Below are 19971 nucleotides of genomic sequence, written 5' to 3'. Positions count from 1 at the left end.
GAATGTCTTCAAGGGATCCAATGATGTGACCAGTCCTCAAGTCTCCCAGCAGTGGGTACCAGCACCAGCTCTGATGGGGGTGGCAGGACAATGATGCAGACTCTGTGAGGTTCCTTGGTTTTAAATAGCCTAGTGTGTTGGCTTTCTGAAATGCCAGTTGTAGTAGTAATGAACTGGTCATGTGGACAGAACAGACTCAGGACCTCCTGGTTAGCCAGGGTGCTGCAGGCAATGATGATAGCTGAGGTCACGCAAAAGTTTTCCCCTTCCTGGGCAGTGTGTTATTCTGCTTGCAGATGCTGTAATGCACTGTATTTGTTGGCCTCCAGCCAAGAGGTGGTACTTGCAAAAGAGTACCAGCTGCAGTAGTAGTGATGAGATTTGTGCTTGCCTCATGTTATCCAGGGGAGGCTCAATGGTGTCTCAGGCAATGAGTAGAGCCACAGAGCTCCCAAAAGTTTCTGTCCTTTGTGTTAAGCTACCAGGGCAGGTGGAGGGGCAAAGCCAGGTTGGGGCTGGGTCAGGCAAGTCCACACTCTGGCTCTCCACGTGTGGCATAATAAGCAGCCCCAGTGGGATCAGAGGGCAGTTCTCTGGCCACTGGGGTAATGATCCAGGGAAGAGCACAGCTGCCTCTGCTCACAGTGCTCTGCTAGCAGCAGCTAGTTAGGTTCTAGGTAGTCTGAGCTCAGATCTGAAAACTGCCCCAGGGCCATAAGCCTCCCTGCAGAGACAGAAACCACAGCTTTCCAGCCATGACCCTCCTAGTGCATGACCCATTGGTTCTGGCAAAGGGAGATCATCCCCACTTGAGATTATATTGAGAATCTCAAGTAGGGTTGAAATCCCTACTTGGCCAGAACCTCTCTCACAGTTAGAATCCCCCTTGGCCAGAACTTCTCTCACAGTTAGGGGTTTCTCCCAACCTGTGACTGCCACCTGAGTTAGCTGGTAGACTTCTGTGAGGTCCTCTGTGAAGTAGGGTCAGGAATGGCTTCCTTCTATCCCCACTGGAGATTGGGAGTGCATGCAGAGCTCACCCCAGTGCCTCTCCCTCTCATATGCTTCCCATCACTTACCAAATCAGCCCCAGCTCTGGGCAGAGTTAAGGCTTTTTCCAGAGGCCTAGACTGCCAGGTTGTCTGGTAGGTGTGTGTATCCCAGAGGCAGTTTATCCCCCACTCACACTCTGGGGACTTACAGTTTTCTGCCTGGCTCACAGTGTAGGCGGCAGCCCACCACATGTTTCAAAGGGTCTGTGGTTTCATTCAGTTGTCCTGTTAAGTTCCTGTGTTGCTTCTTGGAAAAAGTTCAGTGTGAATCTCTACACACTATTAATATTTTGTCTTTCCAAGTGGGAGAGGCATGCTAACAATGCCTCTAATCCGCCATTTTGATGCTTTTCTTCTACGATTTTCAAATAAATTATTTTAAAATGATATTAAAATTTCTGCTTTCAATTTTCAAGCTTACTTAGAAGAACTCATTGTCTATTATGTTTACCCAGATATATACATTATTGCTGTTCTATAATTCTTATATATCAAGTTTTCTTCTGGTATCATTTCTCTTCTAACTAACTCTCTTTAAGCAATTCTTTTAAAGCAGCTTTGCTTCACCTGAGACTCTTTTTATTACTCTTTCACTCTGGAAGGATATCTTTGCTAGACATAAACTTTGGATTGAGAGTTCTTTTCATTGAGCAGTCTAGAAGTGTACCACTCCTTTCTGCCCTCCCTGGCTTTGAATTAGAATCGATCATCACTTTAGTTATTTTCCCAACAATTAACACATTATTTTCTCTGTTTGCTTCGAATAATTTTTTGTCTTTAGTTTTCAAGCAGCTTGATTATTATGTGTATGGACTTGTATTCTTTTGTGTTTATCCTGCTTGGGGTTCACTGAGTTTCTTGAACCTATAGGCTTGGTGTTTCACCAAATTTGGGAGGTTTTCAATCATTATGTTTTTCAAATCTTCACTCAGTTTTGCATTCTCTATCCTCTTTCTGAGACTCTGAAGACATGAGTGTTAGATCTTTTGGTATTGTCCTACAAGTACCTGAGGCTCTGTTCTTTTTGTTTCTTTTTAATTCTTCTTCTTCTTTTAACGTGTTTCTCTCTTGTTCAAATTGGATAATTTCTATTGATTTATCTTCAAGTTCAGTGACTCTTTCCTCTGTCATCTCCATTCTGCTATGGAGCTCAGCCAATGACTTTGAGGCAGGTTTTATTTTTCCAGTTATTCAGATGAAATTACTTAAATTTCCATTTGGTTGTTCTTCATCTCTTGTATTAGTTCACCATTACTTTCTATCTTTCCATACATTTTAAGAATGCTTGCTGTTATTTTAGTATTGTTATAATAGTTGCTTGAAAGCCCTTGTCACATAATTCTAACATCTTTATTATGTCAACATAGGCATCTGTCAACTGTATTTTCCCACGTGATTTCTTGTTCCTTCATATGCCAAGTTATTTGGATTATATTCTAGACATTTTGAAACTTGTGTTAAGCGACTCTGGATTTTGTTCAAGTCCAACAGATAATACCCATTTTTTTTATTTGGGCAGGCAACTGACCAGATTAAAGCCAATGCACCTTCTGGGGGTTGTGGTTCTAATGTCATTTCCATTTCCACAGCATTCACAAACCAGTACTATTCTGATCTGCCTGGCGTAAACACTTGTCATGGACTAGTATTGGATTTTGGTAGTAGTCTAGCCAATAGTTTGAATCTCAAAGTCTACATATGCTTTTTTAAAGATCCAGGCTTGCACAACTCAAGAGTGAGCCCAGGAATTCAAAAACAACTTGAAGAATCACTTTCTCAAAGTTCTCCCTCCCTGAAATCGCTCCAGTACTTTCCTGTTCTCTAGTGCTTCCCTTTTCCAGCCCTCTGTGCTTTCCAGTCTCTGGGGCCATTATTGACTCTGCTCTGTTATGCACTTCCTATGGTTGCACCCACTTTGGGGCCAAATGGTGAGAGGACACAGTGAGAGAAAAAAAAAAAAAAAGCTTAGGAGTTTATTCCACCCACTTAGGACCACTCCTTCTCTAATCAAAAAGGAAGATCCCCTCCCTCAGAGATTTAGGCTCCTACAGACCCTTGTTTCTGCTGCTGCCAAAATCTCTACAGGAATGCTGGGGAGAGGGGGGATGAGAAAACAGAGGGGGAAGAAATGGGTGATTTTCACAGTCTCTGAATGTTTACAAGATTCCTTTTTAATTCTCAGTAAAAAAATACTTACACATAACTAGGACTTCTCCTGGTGCTCATTCTCCCTCTCCCCACATCACCACTGATACCCACTTTGGGGCTGGGCTGTTTTGGATCCAGTCCAAGGGAAATACCGGACCAGGAAGGAGGAATGGTAAATTCACTACCACTTCAGCAGTATTTCCAATTCTTGCCTTCTTCCTGAATCTGCCTGCTACTCTACTTTTCAAAGTCCTCAACTAGCTGCTCTGTGCATTCTGTCCAGATTTTATAGCTGCATTAAATGGAAGAAGCAGGGGAAGCATGCTTACTTCATCTTATCCTGAAACAGAACCCCTCTCCATGACTTTTAGCATACACAGTTGAGTTTTAAACATCTATGGTTAATGTATACAGAGGTTTCAGAAATCTGTTTTGTTTTGTTTTGTTTTGTTTTGAGATGGAGTCGCTCTGTTGCCAGGCCGGAGTGCAGTGACGCGATCTCGGCTCTCTGCAACCTCCGCCTCCCAAATTCAAGGGATTCTCCTGCCTCAGCCTCCTGAGTAGCTGGGAGTACAGGCGCGTGCCACCATGTCCAGGTAATTTTTTTTTTTTGTATTTTTAGTAGAGACAGGGTTTCACCATGTTAGCCAGGATGGTCTCAATCTCCTCACCGGTGATCCGCCCGCGTCACCCTCCCAAAGTGCTAGGATTACAGGCGTGAGCCACCGTGCCCAGCCGAGGCTTCAGAAATCTTTAAATCACCCTCTGGCATGTTACATAACATGTTTAAGTGTTTATTTCATCTTGTTATTCACCTTGTTTCTTTGCCCTCAGTTACTGTTAGTATTTTTGTTAGTAAAATTTTGCTTTGCCTTTATTATTAAATTCTAGATTGACAGTAATGTTCTCTTAATACTTTGTGTCTATTGTTCTACTAACTTCTATTTCTTTTTGTCAACAAATCTGCTATCAGTTTAATTGTAATTTTCCTTCTAAGTAACATGATTTTTTCCTTTGATGCTTCTAAAATCATATTCTCTCTTGATTGACACTTGCTGTACTTCCTAAATCTCAGAATTTGCGTCTTTAGCCATTTCGGGAAGTTCTAAGGCATTATCTTTTCAAATATTATCTCTCTCTCATCCTCTCTTTGCTCTTTCTGGAACTTCAGCTTGACTTTTATATGTTGGACTTCCTAAACCCGTCTTTCATATCTCTTTACTATTTCTCATCTCTATGTATCTTTGTGTTACACTTTCAAAATTCTTCAAATATATTTTCCATTAATCATTTTCTCTTTGTCTAACTATAACCTGATTTTTAATTCATCCAATAAGTCTGACTCTCATATAGTTTATTGTTTTATTATATAATTAGGATTGTGAACTTGTTTTATAGGGCTTTATCTGTAGGAATCTTGAATTACGTGGCTAAGAAAATGTCCCAACTTTTATCTCAAATTTTTAAAGACACTTTCAAAATAAAATATTACCCTTAATGTTTCCAAATTTCTGACAGATATTTATGTTTGGGACTCAGGAATGAAAAATTGGTATTCCCAGGAATTCTCAAGAATTTGCAAAGCTAATTCTCATAAGTTATAATTTCATAAATTATTTTTTTTTTGAGACAAGGTCTTGCTCTGTTGCCCAGACTGGAGGGTAGTGGTGCAATCACAGCTCACCACAGCCTCGACCTCCCAGGCTGAAGTGATCCTCCTACCTCAGTATCCCAAGTAGCTAGGACTATAGGCATGAGCCACCATGCTTAGCAATTTTTTTTTTTTGGTAGAAACATGATCTCACTATGTTACCCAGGCTGGTTTCAAACTCTTGGGGCTCAAGCAATCTTCCCACCTTGGCCTCCCAAAGTACTGGGATTGCAAGCATGAACCACTGCACCCAGCCATATTTTAAAAAAATATTTCCAACATCCTCATACTCTTTATGAATTGTTGTGTGTGTGTGTATATATATGTGTGTGTGTATATATATATATTTGCTTAATAAATAGTAAATACTAATTTAGTAGTATTTACATGTAACTGTAGACTGTAGCAAACATTAAAAACACTGAAAAATTTCAGCAAACACTATTGGATCGTATTCTCATGACATAACATTCAGATTGCCTAGCAAAGTTAATAGCATTACACGGAATCATGAGTCAAAATTGTCAATTTGAGGACTTATTTTGCTTCCAAAACAAAATGAGTGGTATTTCCTAGGATACTACTCATAGGAGTTATAATAAAGTATGCTGTATTAGTCTGTTTTCACACTGCTATAAAGGTACCAGCCAAGACTGGGCAATTTATGAAGGAAAGAGGTTCAATTGACTCACAGTTCCGCATGGCTGGGGAGGCCTCAGGAAACTTACAAACATGGCAGAAGGAGAAGCAGCAGCAAGGCGGCAGGAAAGAGAGAGCGAAGGAGGAACTTCCAAATATTTCTAAAACCATCAGATCTCATAAGAACTCACCATCATGAGAACAGCATGAGGGAAACCTCCCCCATGATCCAATCACCTCCCTCCCTCAACACCTGGGGATTACAGGTCCCTCCCTCGACACGTGGGGATTACAATTAGAGATGAGATTTGGGTGGGATGCAGCCAAACCATATCATATGCTATGTGTAAAAACATATTAACATTTATCTAATTGCAAACACAAGTCCTCATTACCAATACAGGGCCATAAGAACACACTTCAACATGGCAACAGACATAATAAGCCAGAACAACTGAGCAGATCCTGACCACTTAGCTGCTTCTTTTCACATGCTTCTGTCCAGGTTCCCAGACTTGTCCACCTTAAAATTTGTCCCCATATCTCCTGTTCTTACTTTTGACTTGATGTCAGTGGACTCCTTGGAATCAGTAACTATGATGTTGTTAAGCTTTAACTCATACAAAGAACTACTATACTTTTCTCCCATTTTCCTCATTCCTCCATTGAGTTTTCTCAATATTAAAAAAAAAAAAAAAAAAAAAGCCCATTTTAAATATCCCAAGTAACGTTGGGAAGAAAATTCTACATGAAAACACTAATACTGAACTGTATATGACTATTTTTAATTATGTCTTGTTTAGTATTTCATGTTGATCGACTCTATGTTTTCTCAGTAACTGACTCGAATTTAGTTCTGAAGCCTCCATTACTGCTAATGGTAAAAAATGTAACATTGCTAATTCCCAATAGTTTCTGGTTGGAAATGCAGAAAAACTCAATGAATTTAAGGTTTCTTCTTGCTGCTATTTTTCTTCTCCCCATCAATGCTCTAATTTTCAGCCGACTTCAGGTCTTGGTGGATGAGTTGGCACCAGAATTGGCATCAGAATGTCCCATGGTGACTTCATTTAACTGATTCAAGAGACAGGTGGAACTTAGGTCATATGTCATATTCTCTTGACAATTCTCTTACATCTCTCTCCATTCTCTTCAGTGATGTGCATGCACTTATACAGAGCTGGGGATACTGTTACTGAAACACCAGGGGTTCAGTCTAGGTCCTGCTGCTCACTGTGCAGAAAGCCAATCACTGAGACAATGAGTACTGCCAGGGAAGAAGGCCTTAATTGGGTGCCACAACCAAGGAGATGGGAGATGAGTCTCAAGTCCATCTTTCTGACCAACTAAAATCTGGGATCTATATAGCAGGGAGGAAATGTTAACTACATGCAGGAAAACAGGAATTAGGGAAGGGTAAGGAAGAGGATATAGTCAACAGGAAGCAAGTGGTTGCTTAGGCAATCATGATGGGTGGGGATCTGGTATCTCATTGTCCAGATGCAATAACCTGGTAAATTCCAATTCCTTGATACTCTCTGGGAGGCCTTATGATTGGTTTCCTGAGAAAGGAACTCAGGGCCAGGTGCGGTGGCTCACGTTTATAATCCCAGGACTTTGAGAGGCTGAAGCAGGTGGATCATTTGAAGTCAGGAGTTCAACACAAGCCTGGCCAACATGGTGAAACCCTGTCTCTATAAAAATACAAAAATTGGCAGGGCAATAGTAGTGCATGCCTGTAATCACAGCCATGCAGGAGGTTGAGGCAAGAGAATCGCTTGAGCCTGGGAGGCAGAGGTTGCGGTGAGCCAAGATCTCACCACTGCACTCCAGTCTGGGTGACACAGTGAGACTCTGTCTCAAAAAAAAGAAAGGAACTCAGATAAGAAAAAATGTAACTTTCTCAAATTTCAAGATCAGAAAGGCTGATTTCTATATTTATTCAAAAGAAACCATAAACATCAGCTTTATGGGACAATTGGGTCAGTTTCAATACTGTCAATATATTAGGTACATCTAATCACAGGCCAAAGGGAAAGAGAACATTAAACAAAACTAGCTAATCATATCTGCTTCCAGTTTGGGGCTTCTATAAAAGTTTTGACATTCTGATTGCACATCAGAATCACCTATAGAGCACTTTTATAAACTTATATTTTTGAAGAATGGGGGCCATGAATCTTTATTTTTACACACACCCCAAATGACTCTGATGCAGGTAGTCTGGGACTACATTGCAAGAAATAGCCTTTGAAGCTCTACGAAGACCCATCCCAGTTCACCCCGGAAAGGGAATGGTGACCAAATTTCTAGCCAGTAATAAAGGATATCTTTGTTTAGAGCCTGGGCTATGTCTTCCTCAGGATTTCAGTGGGGAGTATTCACTGCCACATTAGAAGGATTCAAGGATTGGGGGTCCAGGATGGCCTTCATCTTAGAAACATCACTAACCAATAAGTCGAGAATTTAATACAGGGGCTCAGGCAGATAATTCAGAGAATGGTGCCACATTCTACTCTTTCACCCATGTCTTAGGTTCATTTGGGCCGCTACAAAAATATCATAGACTGAGTTGCTTATAAACAACAGAAATTTATTTCTCACAGTTCTGGAGGCTGACAAATCTGAGATCAAGGTACTGATAAATCTAATATCTCGTGACGATGTGTTTCCTGGCTTATGGATGGTGCCTTCTCACTAAGTCCTGAAAGACTTGTTGGAAAGGGAAAGGCAGCTCTCTGAAGCCTCTTTTATAAGGACACCAATTCCATTCATGAGGGCTTTGTCCTTTTGACCTAATCACCTCCCAAAGGCCCCACTTCCTCATGCCCATCACACTGGGGATTAGTTTTCAATAGATGAATTTTAGAGGAACATAAACATTCAGACCATTTCAAGCCACCTCCACTGGTAGATACCCTGGGAGAACTTGACAATCTCCAGTGGAGAATGCATTCACACCACGATGGAAATACAAAATAGATGCAGGGAAGAATTTTTTTTAAGTCCGTCTCCAGAGAAGACAATAAAACAGACATACTTTCACTCTTCCTCTTTTCTTATTTTGGAACATATAGGCCTCAAGTGTGACATTTTTGCCTGAGAGATTTTGGTTGTTCAGGAGTGTAAAAGAACTGTAAAGCCTAAAGGATACCTATCAGGATGTATCTTGAGTGAAAAATTTGGGCTACAGTTATTTTCATTGGGGGAAGTTCATTGGATTCTGAAAAGTTGAGGAAAGAGAACATTTTAGACTTGCGATTTGGTGTTTTAAGAGAGTTTTTTTCTTAAAAAAATAATGTAAGAGAAGTAAAGATTTAGGTTCTTTTCCTGTTGTCTAAGTCAGTTTGCCAGTAGAAAAAAAGGAACAGAGAGTAGGGGCAATTGTCAAGGTATTGCCAGAGCACTTGCCCTCTAAACTAATACTGCTCCCTAAGAACCACAATTTCATTCATTAATTCATTTATAAAGACAGGTATATTAGTTAGGGTTTTCTAGAGGGACAGAACTAATAGAATATATAGATATATGAATGGAAGTTTAGTAAGGAGAACTGACTCACACGATGACAAGGCAAAGTCTCACGATAGGCTGTCACCAAGCTAAGGAGCAAGGAAGCCAGTAGTGACTCAGTCCGAGTCCCAAAACTTGGAGTCTGATGTTCAAGGGCAGGAGGCATCCAGCATGGGAGAAAGGTGGAGGCCAGAAGACTCAGCAAGTCAGTTCATTCCATCTTCTTCCACCTGCTTTTTCTAGCCACGCTGGCAGCCAGTTAGATGGTACCCACCCAGATTGAGGGTGGGTCTGCCTCTCCCAGTAAACTGACTCAAATGTTTATTTCCTCTGGCAACACTCTCAGAGACATAGCCAGAAACAATACTTTGATTCAATCAAGTTGACACTTAATATTAACCATCACAATAGGGTTCTCATTAAATTGTCCAGGCTGGTTTCAAACTCCTGGTCTCAAGAAGTCCTCCTGTCTGAGCCTCCCAAGTCTCTGGGATCACAGAGGTGAGCCACTGCACCCAGATCACAATTTTTCTGGTTAATGGAATACATTTACTTTTCTTTTGTACTTCCTCCTGTTAACTGAAGCCTAAAAATTATATAACATAAGGGTGATTACAGAATTATTTTTCCAGTATGCTAACTCCAATGAAGAATTACATCAGCAGACAAAATTATATTCTGGTGATTCTAAGAATAAGCAGCTAAGAAACACTTGGTGGGCCTGATGAATAGCCATTCTAAGTAAACCTTCCCTTGTGAGTTAACTGCACTCAGCTACCAAAGGTATTCTATGGAAGCCCTCCTCTAGCTTTGGAAGATGAATTATCTCATGTTAAGTTAACTTCTGGGACTTCCCTAGCACCAACCTAAACAATTATTTGTCAAAATCTGCAGTCCACTATGGAAATCCATGGTAGATGTAAAGAATGAAGTGGTGCTGAATTATTAATACTATGCAAACTTCACCATTTATAAATGTCACCAAGTAGAAAAACAAGTAAGAGAGAGACAACATGATATCCCTCATCTGTTGGTCTCAAATTAAGCAATAATAATTGCAGGATTTCTTAAATGACCTTAAAATTGTACCCAGTATAGAAGCCTATTAAATAAGACTGCTGCTGTAAATGCAATTTTCCACAGTTTCTTGTAATAAGTAAAAGGAGCTGTTCATCCAGGCAGAGCTGATGTTTCAGACCAGATTTTATTGGTATCACAGAGTTTTATGTTAATGCCGGTCCCGTTAGAAGTGCATGTGTGTTTATAGGGTTCAGTCCAAAGTAAAGTCTCAAGCACAGAAAACAAACAGTGTTGCTGAGTCAATGTTTATTATCATTGCTAGCCTAGAATTCATTAAATGGCACTGAGTGTCTTAAACTTTAATTTGAACCACAAATATTCTCAACGTATTGCCATGCTGTTGAAAAGACATGTGTACCACACATTTTTACCTCATCTGCCTTTCAGCATCTAAGAACTATAACTCAGCAGTGATTTAAAACAGGATTTAAACTAAGACAGGGTCAGGTGAATATCTTAGATGATCCAAGGCATGTAGATCTGGCTGAAGAGTTAGCTTTTGTTTATGCCAAGACCTTTATATTCCTACATTAAAATGGTTTAAAAGCCTATGCAAGCTACTGACATTTATTGATTCCAATATATTTTTGGTTCCTTGGAAAATCTCCCACGTGGAAACTTTCACAGTTCTGAAGGTCTCCTCAGATATCTATTCTCTGCCAGAATACACCATCCCGTACCCCAGTGGCTCCCCTTCATGGTCTCAATGTCATATTAATGACTGGCTTCCAATGCTGAAATACTGAAATTCTACTCCTTTGGACAGATTTTTGCCCTCTAAACATTCACTCATGTTTTAGTTCCTCAATATCTCCCCTTGCTCAATGTCAGGAGTTACTGTGATGCTTCAACTCTGCTATTCAAGATAGGTTTAACAATTTTGAAAATTGTTAGTCCTATTAGGACTATCTATTCACTCAAAATATTATTTTTAAATTCAAGAAAAAATTAAGCCCATATACATTCAATAGCAAATTTTCAGTAAGTACAATAATGAAGATATGAAGATGACACTAGCAAAGCATGAAAGTGGGTCTTTAGCCCAGCATGGGCAATGGTAAACTTTAGTTTGCTTCAGTTTAACAAACATAGTTGGCCTTCCCTATCTGTGGGTTCTTCACCCATTGATGCAACTACCTTCAGATAAAAAATGTTTGAAAAATGAATTTTGTCTATACTGAACATGGAAAGACTTTTTTTTCTTGTCATTATTCTCTAAACAATACAGTATAATAACTATTTACATAATGATATGGTTTGATTGTGTGTCCCCACCCAAATCTCACCTTGAATTGTAATAATCCCCATGTGTCAAGGGCCAGGCTGGGTGGAAATAAGTGAATCACAGGGGTGGTTCCTCTATATTGTGGTAGTGATAACTCTCATGACATCTGATGGTTTTATAAATGGGAGTTCGCCCTGCACAAGCTCTCTTACCTGCCACAGTGTACAATGTCCCTTTGCTCTTCCTTTCTCTTCTGCCATGATTGTGAGGCCTCCTCAGTGACTTGGAACTGTGAGTCCACTAAACCTCTTTTGCTTTATAAATTACTCAGTCTCAGGTATATCTTTATTAGCAGTATGAGAACAGACTAATATACATAATGTAATTTACATTGTATTGGGTATTATAAGTAATCTAGAAGGAATTGAAAGTATACAGGAGGATATACATGGATTTTAAGCAAATACTACACCATTTTATATAAGGAACTTGAGCATCTTTGAATTATGGTATCAGTGGTTGAGGGAGGGTCTTGGAAACAATCCCCCATGAACACTAAGAGATTACTTACTCTGCACCCTCAGTGTCCCAAGAATATCCTCAAAGGGTGAGAGAAGAGGATGGGGAGGAGAGATAACACTGATATAGGTTCAAAAGTCATGGAGGAAAGAGGACGGTCTCCCTAGAGATCAGCTGACAATATTAATAACCATAGACTAGTAAGGAACAGAGCTTTGAGAGGTATTACAGAAGAATGCAATCTGTGAGGCCAGACAGACTTGCTTGTGGAGTCTTCACTCCACATTGAGTAGCCATGTGACCTTAGGAGAGTGACTCAGCTTTTCTACATCTCAGTATGTTCACTTCTTAAAATGAGAATAACTTAATAACTTATATTAAATATATTTATATAATATAATATATGCCTTGGAGAGTTTTGTCATGATTGATTCTGTTAATTCATATAAATGGCCCAGCACATAGTAATCATCTAGAAAATGATATTACTATTACTAGTAATGATAGTACTAAATACTAACTAGTAAAGGTTGGTGAAAAAGTAATTGTGGTTTTGCCATTTAAAAGTAAGAGTCAAAACTGTCATTACTTTTGCACCAATCTAATACTATTATTACAGTGATGTAATTAATAAGCCTAAGACAGATTTTTTTAAGTTAATGCACAAAGTAAATAGTTGTCACTTAGCAATCAAATGAGAGTATGCAGGTAGCACTTAACATATTCCTAGTACATTGTAAATACTCCAGAAATAGCCATTATCATTATTTTTATTAATCACAAATTAATTTGTCTCATTATCTTTTTATTATCATAGAGATTTCTAACATTCTCAATTATTTGTACTGGATAAACTCAAAATACTCACTATCCTATGATATTTCTTTTTTACAGGCTCATATTTAAAGACTGGTTATTCATACATTTTGCTCAATAAAGAGAATAAAACACAAAACTTTGCAGATAGAGACTGTCAAAGCCTTATACATAACAGTAACTTAGTTTGAGTATTGAGTTTTTAAATCTCAACTGAGTCTTAACAAAAAAAAAGCAGCTCCATCAAGGTTCACGTTTAAACATAGGCAGATAGGCAGTGCGCTTCAAATGATTACAGTTCATCCTCACTGTTCTATCAAGTGATCTGTAAAAGTTACTAACGTATACACTACAGAGACCCCGCAAGGTCAGAAATCTGCCCAAATGTCTTAACCAAATGCTGCTGACCATAATTCGTATACTTCTACTGGAACTTATGGTGAAATTTAGTAGATATGCTTCACCAGCAAAAGCTAAAACGTAAGTGTGTAAAACTTATAAATATTTGGCCAGCTTGTTTAGAAAGGAAAATTCCACCATCTGGGTTCATCTGCAATTCTAGTCATCTCCTATGTGGAATGGGTAAACTGAGATATTCACCGAAATAAAACATGTAAATATGCCCTGTGCTTTTCTCTGAAAGGATAGAAAAAATAATAATAACTAAACTTTTAAATCTGTTTGCAATCCCCTCTTCTTCTATATCTTCCTTTTAGATTTTATTCAAATAAAACAATAAAATGCAGTCAATACTGTAATGAAATTGGTAGGATGGAGCTGGCAATACTAATAAACCTTAAACAGTTAAGATAAAGCATCTATATGATTTTTAAAAGCTCAATGTAATCAAACTAAATGAAATAGTTAAATGTTTTTAATGGGCCCAATACACCCAGTGAATGACTCTCCTATCACTGCGAGGTATAACATTAGCTTATTTTAACATTAGATTGTTTGGGCACTATTATCATGTATGTGTTTGTAAAGAAAATGTCCATTTTCATATTATAGAAGTATTTCTATCCGGGTACTATAAATTCCTACATATCCATTAACTTCTTTCTCATTAAATTTTGAAAAATATCATACATTGAAACTTGAATTGTCTTTACTTAGAACAACTCAACAACAACAACAAAAACCACAACAAGAGAATAAGAATAATCAATTATATATCTGTTCAGATATGTCTTGACAAATAATTTTATGGAGGAGTAACTTCCATTAAATTGGAAATTTTACAGGTTAACTTTAAGATGTTTTGTATGTGCAAAAAAGTAATTTATTTATATTTAAAGTAAAAGTATTTTCTGCTTTTAGTGCAAAAAAGTAAAAGTTTTTTATTTTTATAAAATAAAATGATATTGGAATTGTGGAAACCCAATAAATTTCATGCGTTTTTTAAAATATTTTTCTGATGTTAAAAAAAAATCTTTTTTAGACATTTCAAAACCAACTGTATAAGGGAGGAGGTGTTTCTAGTTCCCAAAAAATTGTAGTGTAAATTCCAGTGTTTCTATAGTAGAACTCCTTAAAGTAGTGGTTCTCAAACTCTTTTGATTGTGATACACACTAAGGAATTTGTGCACATATATATGGGAAAAAATGTTTCTGTCCAGGAATACTTTTCCTTACTACACGTGAGACACTCTGACATTTACCCTCTTATTCTATGGTTTTCCTTTTTAACTTCACCATACATTAATGTGTTGTTACCACAAGATGTAAACTCTGCCTTACATCTTGATCTTTTAGTTCTTTTAACCCATTTTTCCATCTTACTGTAAAGTCAAACAACATGGTACATCTATTAGAGGTTAAAATAAATGTGAGTAGAGGTGGGATTCTAATAAACTTCCATTAAGCCTAAAACCAAATGACTAGAGATACAGATACAGGTGTTTTGATGGTTGGCTTTATTTAGATTTGACTGAAGATGCAATTAAACTCTCTCCCATGTTAGAGTTGTCCACAGCATTGCAGACATGCCCACATACATTAGGACATCAGGACTAAACGGCAATGTGCTAGTGTCATTCATATGAAAGCAGGCTTGTGCGACCCTATGTTTAACCTCAGCATACTGTATTGCACACATACTCACGGCAACATAGCTTAGGACAGCTATACAGTGAAGCTGTCTTTTATACAAAAGGGATTGATTATTTCTCTTCATCCAATTTACTATTGTTCTCCAAGAAGAGAAAGGACTTGAAATTAAGATTCCTGTATTCTGGTTGTTTAATACTCAGACTGTTTAATATCCCGGTGTTTAATATCCACACCTGACACATACTGGAGCCTTTACATGTAAGTCAGATACAGTACTTGGACAGGACCAGGACCCTGAACTTAAAAGTAGGATAGGTAAACACTAAATTGCACCACATTTGAAATATGTTATTGAAGTGGTGTCCATAACTCACTAACATGCTTAAAAATTCTGATCAAACCCCAGGTTTATCATCTATAAAATAAGATGAACAATATCTTCCACAGTTTGTTCATTCATTTAACATTCATTGTTTTGGCATCAGAAACTGAAATAAGCACTGTGGATTCAAGTGAATAAAATATAGAAAATGCCCATGAGAAGTTTACAGGCTAGCAAAGAAGATCAAAAGACACTCCAAAGGGATGAAATAAGATGAAAAGTCCAGTTAAGGCAGCAATTTCTGGGCCTCTGGCATGCATTTAATTTGCAATTGATGCAACTTCAGGTATTTGCTCCACTTTGGGTTTCACAATTTTACTTCCTGACATGACCTGGTTCCCATGATGGCCCTCTCCAGGTATGAGTCTTCTTTGAGCTGCCATTTCCAGGTCCCTGTTTCTTGGCTCCTGACTCCTTCTGTCACCAGCAGTATCATTCCTAATCCCCAGCTTAGCTTAACTCCACCTACTTAACGCAGTGCCCTCTCTGAGTCACCACCTCTTCATGACTTTATGTTCAGTCCTCTGGTCAATATTGACATATACAGTGTGAATGGGTGTGTAGAGCCAAGGTACAAATCAAATACTTTAAAAACAGAGGAATGACTAACTCTGCCTGGGGAAGCTAAAGAGTGATCATTAAAGCTAGGAAGAAAAGGAAGGTATTCTAGAGAGAGGATAGCAAGTGAAAAGCACAGAGATGTGAATATGTGTCTCCTTCAGGGACCTGTCAGATGACTGGAGTGACAACCACTAGAAGGTTCTACCCAAAGTGATTGATTACCTCTCCTATCTTGAGGCAAACACTCACCTGAGAATTTTACCAGAGTTTGTGATATGCTTTGGCTGTGTCCCCACCCAAATCTCATCTTGAATTGCAACTCCCACAATTTCCATGTGTCATGGGAGGGACCCAGTGGGAGGTAATTGAATCATGGGGGTGGGTCTTTCTCCTACTGTTCTCATGATAGTGAATAAGTCTCATGAAATCTGATGGTTTTAAAAAGGGGAGTTTCCCTGCACAAGCTCTCTCTCTTTGCCTGCAACCATCCATGTAAGACGTGACTTGCTCCTCCTTGCCTTCCACCATGATTGTGAAGCCTCCCCAGCCATGTGGAACTTTAAGTCCATTAAACCTCTTTCTTTTGTAAACTGTCCAGTCTTGGGTATGTCTTTATCAACAGTGTAAAAAGTGGACTAACACATTTTTCCATAGAAAGTCATATAAGAAAGGAGTTATATAAGCAGAGTTATATAAGAATGAGGGGGAAAAGGGCATAAAAGAGGGGAAAATAAAAGTCTCAAAAATTATCCAAACAGCACCTACCACCTTCAGCGTTCTAGTTATCTCTCAGAAGCTAGAGTTATTTAGCTCTTAAAAGTATTCACAGATACATGTGTCCTACTGAAAGGTATTTACCCTCATTTAATTACACTTGAGTATTGCAAAACTTATAGGTTTACAATATTTTTTCATAATTAGTTATAGCAGTATTCAATGATCTACTTTTTGCTGGAAGGAGTTTAGTTTTTTAATTAAACATACAATATATTTTGTTATTCTCCCAGGTCAACAAGAAACATTTGGATAGTCCAAGTCCACAGAAGTTTCTTTTTAAATTTCCGCCCCTATGTTTTCTTTCCTTGGTCACAATAAAAAGACTCCAAATATTCATTATCATTTTTCTAGCCTGTTCAGAACCTTTTGATCTAGGATATCTCACATAGTTTATGTACATTAAACAAAAATTTGGGGCCAAGTTTTTCCATCTAAACTTCTCTGAGGGCTTTTATTCATATCTTATACCATCATTCCTTATCCTAAACTTACTGAGCTTACCCAGCAAAAGAAGAGGAAAACAGTGAGACAATTTTAAAGCCAGTAATCTAGAAGGTGAAAAGAGGAAATTGAAAAATAGTTTTTTCTCATTTTTTTGTCCATACCAGAAATTACCAGGTTCTTTTTGTGTTTTTGTCAGCCACTTTACTAGAAAAAAAATAATTATTTAAATTAGATAAACTTAACCAGGAAAATGAAAAGTATGTGTTATAATAAATTCTCATTGTTATTAAGAATATTACCCCTTATGATGTAATTTCCAGACACTGATAAATATATGAAACATGCTCCTTATAAATGTAAAGTTCACTTAATATTTTGGGTATTGATAAGATAACTCACACAAAATATTAGCATAAAATGCAATCTGTATTAGTAAAGTGTATATTTTATTAGGATTGTGTATAGTGCTAGCTTCTGTAACAAACTCCCAAAAGTCCATGTCTTGACCCTGTATATTTTTCTTGCTAATGTAAACTCAGTATGGGTGTTCTTCATCTGCAGCAGGTTTCTTCCATACACGGCTCCTTCTGTCCTTTGGCTCTGCCATTCCCTAAGCCTTGACATCTGTATCTACTCTAGTGAAAGGAAAAAGTGTTTGGGGAAAATTGAGATTTGTGTTGCCTTCTTTATGGCATAAATCACTCTGCTGTCATTGGGTTGGCAAGAACTCATCATAAGAAAATGCCTACTTCCAAAGGATGCTGGAAAATGTAGTTCGTGGCTCCACATCCATTTCCAGGCACTGCTCTGTTTTATCAAAGGGGGAACATGAATGTTAGTGGGTTACTACTTCTCACTACTGTATAATATGTGGTAAAAGTAAATACTACAAGCTAAAATGTAAATGATATTACACCACAGATAAAAGCGTGCAACAATAGCAATCAGGAAAACATTTTCCACTGAGATCAGCATAGGCCTTAACCACTGCTATATGGGCCATACAAATTGTCAATTTAGATTTTATATTCTTCTCTCATTTTCTTTGTTTTTTGAAATTGCTGACATCAAAAATTGTTACAATTCTTGCTAAAATCCCAAAGTAGGATGTGTTTGATGATATGGAATATTTTAAATATCACATTGATAAAACTGGGAAGTACTTTCATGATCATTTAATCTAAATCCTCACTTTATGGGTAGAGTAAGGTTACACAGTGGTAGGAGATAAATCAAATAAACTAAATAACTGGATCTGATTTTATTATGTCCTATATCTGAAATCAATATGTATTATTAAATAAAAAATAATTGGCTGGGCATGGTGACTCATGCCTGTAATCCCAGCACTTTGGGAGACCGAGGCACGCAGATCACCTGAGGTTGAGAGTTCGAGACCAGCCTGACCAACATGGAGAAACCCTATCTCTACTAAAAATACAAAAATACACTGGGCATGGTGGTGCATGTCTGTAATCCCAGTTACTTGGGAGGCCAATGCAGGAGAATCGCTTGAACCCAGGAGGCAGAGATTGTGGTGAGCCAAGATCGAGCCACTGCACTCCAGCCTGGGCAACAAGAGCGAAACTCCATCTCAAAAAAAAAAAAATTGTATATTCTTATATCTGAAGTCAATAATAAATGTGAATGTAACAGATGTACCTTTCTATATTTTGCTATATCCTAATATTCTTAAGTCCATATCACAAGTGATGCCAAAATTAACCAGTAATATCAACTTTGACCATAATTGATTGATATGCTACTCTGTCAGTAAGAAAAGATGTGGGGGTGGCTGGCAAGATAGCCGAATAGGAACATCTCCGGTCTGCAGCTCCCAGCAAGATCAACTCAGAAGGTGGGTGACTTCTGCATTTCCAACTGAGGTACCCAGGTAATCTCATTGAGACTGGTGACACAGTGGGTGCAGCCCACAGATGGCAAGCAGAAGCAGAGTGGGGCATCGCCTCACCCAGAAGCAGAAGGGTTCAAGGAACTCCCTCCCCTAGCCAAGGGAAGCTGTGAGGGTCTGTGCCATGAGGAACAATGCATTCTGGCCCAAATACTATGCTTTTCCCATGGTCTTTGCAACCTGCAGATGCGGAGATTCCCTCGGATGCCTACACCACCAGAGCCCTGGGTCTCAAGCAAAAAACTGGGCGGCCGTTTGGGCAGACACCAAGCTAGCTGCAGGAGTTTTTTTTCATACCCCAGTGATGCCTGGAATGCCAGCGAGACTGAACTGCTCACTCTCTTGGAAAGGGGGCTGAAGTCAGGGAGCCAAGTGGTCTTGTTCAGCAGATGCCACTCCCATAGAACCGAGCAAGCTAAGATTCACTGGCTTGAAATTCTTCCTGCCAGCACAACAGTCTAAAGTCAACCTGAAATGATAGAGCTTGGTGGGACGAGGGGTGTCCACCATTACTGAGGCTTGAGTAGGCAGTTTTCCCCTCACAGTGTAAACAAAGACACTGGGAAGTTCAAACTGGGCAGACCCCACCACAGTTCAGAAAAGCCACTGTAGCCACATTGCCTCTCTAGATTCCTCCTCTCTGGGCAGGGCATCTCTGAAAGGAAGGCAGCAGCCCCAGTTAGGGGAAAATAGATCAAACTCTCATCTCGCTGGGACAGAGTACCTGGGGGAAGGGGCAGCTGTGGGCACAGTCTCAGCAGACTTAAACGTTCCTGCCTGCTGGCTTTCAAGACAGCAGCAGATCTTCCAACACAGCACTCAAGCTCTGCTAAGAGACAGACTGCCTCCTCAAGTGGGTCCCTGATCCCCATGCCTCCTGACTGGGAGACACCTCCCAGCAAGGGTCGACAGACACCTCATACTGGAGACCTCTGGCTGGCATCTGGAGGGTGCTTCTCTGGCATGAAGCATCCAGAAAAAGGAACAGGGAGCAATCTTTGCTGTTCTGCAGCCTCTGCTGGTGATACCCAGGTAAACAGGGTGTGGAGAGGACCTCCAGCAAACTCCAGCAGATCTGCAGCAGAGGGTCCTGACTGTTAGAAGGAAAACTAACAGAAAGGAATAGCATCAACATCAATAAAAAAGACATCCACACAAAAACCCCATACAAAGGTCATCAGCATTAAATACCAAAGGTAA

Source organism: Trachypithecus francoisi, unplaced genomic scaffold, assembly GCF_009764315.1.
Source record: "Trachypithecus francoisi isolate TF-2019V2 unplaced genomic scaffold, Tfra_2.0 Lachesis_group7, whole genome shotgun sequence".
Taxonomy (NCBI): Eukaryota; Metazoa; Chordata; class Mammalia; order Primates; family Cercopithecidae; genus Trachypithecus; species Trachypithecus francoisi.
This window is presented reverse-complemented; position numbering follows the sequence as displayed.